This window comes from Triticum dicoccoides, chromosome 3A, assembly GCF_002162155.2.
Source record: "Triticum dicoccoides isolate Atlit2015 ecotype Zavitan chromosome 3A, WEW_v2.0, whole genome shotgun sequence".
Classification (NCBI taxonomy): Eukaryota; Viridiplantae; Streptophyta; class Magnoliopsida; order Poales; family Poaceae; genus Triticum; species Triticum dicoccoides.
The window spans coordinates 734,981,481-734,984,790 of record NC_041384.1 but is presented as its reverse complement, the minus strand read 5'-3'; positions in this window follow the sequence as shown (position 1 = coordinate 734,984,790).

Genomic DNA, 3,310 nt, shown 5'->3' with positions numbered 1-3,310 from the left:
GGTGTATCTAGATTCGGCCTCGGCCCTAGTGGTGTACCCTTTGTAACTGTTACCGCTGAATCGGTGAACCTGTCTCCGACACTCCTCCCAGTCGTTGTAGACTCCGGGAACCTTACCCTTGTACACGACATACCACGGCATCGCTATGCAGTAGCCAAACGAAACGTTAGTACCAATTCACAGACAATACATAAGCAATATATAAGTATGCAACAGAACGATCGGAAGAGAAAAGCAAAACATTAATAGCATCGATTACATCTAAGTTGAACGACTCTCGAAACCAAAGAGACATACTACAAGTTCATTAAAGTTTAATTACAACATGAACCAATCGATGTTTCAGAACTAGACACAGCATCACTGCTTTCGACTCGACTCAAGGGACCGGAGCGTGGATGAAGCCGTCGTCTATCATGGGAGTCATGAAACAACAGGCGTTGTCAGCCTGCATTTGTAGGATTGTGTCGATGTCACTGTTGGACGGTTGATTTCTGAGGTAGAACTGCCCCGAGGTACGAAGGACATCTTGATGGATGATTTCCGCAAACTCCGACTGGATGCAAAAGAATTCTTGTCTGATGTCCGCGTCCTGGATTGCCGACACGCTCGCGGCCGAATCTTTGAGTCTACTCGGTAGCAGAAGTTGATGATGGTCCCGTACGATCGCCCGCATGTGATGGATGGCGTAGTAGGCACCCTTCTGACCGCCAGGCGGCTGCTTGACGCAGCAGAACGTCGTATTGTGAGAGAACACGTGCTTGCCATACTTACGAATAGGCCTGGTGAAGGTGCCTCCAGATTTGACATAGCCGGGGAGAACATCATCAAGAACCTTCTTGACATTTGGGTAGTCTACGTTCGACTGACGGTCCGGGTCGGAATACGTGGCCATGGAATATTTGGGGCTTAGGAGGATGAGCGTGCAACGTGTGTCACTGCAGAAAACACGGAATGTTAAAAGAAAAACGATCGAAATCTAAGAATTCATATGTTACGGGGCGGTTGAGGGGAGGACTTACTCGGGAAAGTAAGGCACGAGGAAGTTATCCTTATCTTGGTTTGTCAGAATGACGCCTTCGAGGTAAGAACTCGCGACTTGCCGTTCCCCAGCGCTGCCCAAGATTTTGGCACGCATGTAGAAGGGGTCGACTATCACGATGTCCGGGGTCTTTTCACGAATGATCCGCATCTCCATACTCAGCGAAAATAGCCGAACGAAGGTGTAGTGCAGCGGATGAAGGTTCAACATAGCGTGGATGTCATCACCGCAGGACGATCATACCCCCGATGGAGTTATCCACAAAGCCCTTGCCCTCTGGCACCTTGGCCGCGAAAACCGGGTATGCCACATCCTTCTCTCTGAGACGCCGCTTCTCCAAAGAAAGAACACTGTCATGCAGACTCCGCATAGCACCGGTTGCAGCATCGAGCATATTTCTCGGTAGCATCGGCCTAGCCGCCACATGCACCCTCCTTGAGATATCCTCAGGTGAAGGTGGCCCGTCCTGAGCACGGATCGTACTCGGTGCCGGCTGGCCCGCACCCTTGTTAGTCTTTCTTTTGCGTGCCTTCTTCTTCTTCTCCTGTAATGGGACCGAGTTCTGCTCACAGACCGCCTTCTTGAGTGTGTTGGGGCTGATAATATTTCGCACCTCGCCTATCTGAGGATTGGTGAAGTCGGCAGCTGGAGGCGTCTCCTGAGAGCTGAACGGCAGACGGCGCCTGTTGCAACTTGGCTTCTCCACGGTACCAGCTAGATCGCGCACGTCTTTTGTTGGGTTGGGTTCTTGAGAAGGAGGCCCATGAAGTCGCCACCGTACCCATGATCGGCAAAGTACTGATCGACGTTGGCAAATGTATCGTCGTCGTCGTTCTGATCCTGTGCCATATGCATGTTTGGATCTAGTGGCATAGGGATGTCCGGCACCGTTGCGGCGGTCTTGCCATGGGGCCGACTTGGCGCCAGCACGACTGGCGGTGTTGTCTTTGGGGTGGTGTCCCCCGCCCCCAAACGAATCTGGCTCTTCGGCCAAAGCAGGCGCCAGCTCAGGCAGACGCTGAGGGTCATCACGTCATCATCGTCGGCCCCGACGGGGCGAATCGGAGGTAACAACTCGTCGCAGCCTGGCAGCACCCGAACCAGTTGAACCCTAAACAAGTTGGGTGGCATCTGGGTACCGTGGAACAAGGGGTTGCCCGGTTGAACGATTTTTCCCTTGGCGACATTGACCAACTCGTTGTTCACAAAGTGCAGGAGAGTGCACGGAACGTCGGCGGCGCCCTGCGAAAACATGTAGGGCGTCAGGGATGCCCAGTCAAAGGCAATGAGATGAAGTCCTTGGCCGAGAGAGGCTCAATTAGTTACCGTGATGATGGCATCGAGCTCGGCTAATGTCGAGGCACCGCCAATGGCGGGCGTGCAGTTGACGGAGGGGCCGCTTGTTGCAGAGGTGCCGGCCGGCGTACACCCGGGTGCATTAAGCTCCCGTGCCGGCGTCGGAGACACCAATGCCGCCTCCGCCGGAGACATCAATGGCCCCGCCATCGCGTTCTGCGAGTTGCTGGCCGTGAAGCCAGGAATCGGGGGCGGCCCCTGTTGGCCGCCCGCAATCCACGCACTAATCCCCTGGATCAAGGTAGGCACAATGGCGGTGATCGTCGCTCCGAGTTGTTGTTGCACTTGCTCTTGGACAATCTCTGAAATCCACGCCACCTGTGCCCTGAGTTCTTGAACCTCGCGCGCCTGGCTTTCCGAGCTGGTCTTTTTCTCCTTTCGCCCACCAGTGTTATAGTATGACGACCATTTTGTCGACAAGCCTTTGCCGGCCACACGACCAGCTGACGTCGGCTTACTGAGCTTATCCTTGTTCTTCATTACATTCAACGCCCTATTTAGAGTGGTGTCCCAAGGGTTGCTCTTAGTCGACCCCGCGCTACTGCTTTTAGTCGCCTGCGGAAGGAATGTGAACCATTTAGAAATTTGGCTTCATTAATTAGAATGCAACCATATGGAGCTAATTACGCGGGGGTGTATTCCTTACCAGAACAAGCTCAAGCGCCCTGGTCTTCGGATCTGTGGTAAGCTCCTTTGTTTTCGGGTCCTTCTTGTACCGGGCCCTGACAAAGTTCCTGGTCTACTTGTCACCGTATTTATCGAAGAGGGGCGGTAGGCCTTGCTCGGCACGGTCCGCCTCCTCCTTGTCCCATATAGGCTCCGCCACTCTGTAACCGTCGGGACCGAGTGTGTGTTCCCCTAAGTTCAGCTCCCGCATTTCTTTCCCCCACTTACTTGATTCGGAGTTTGCGG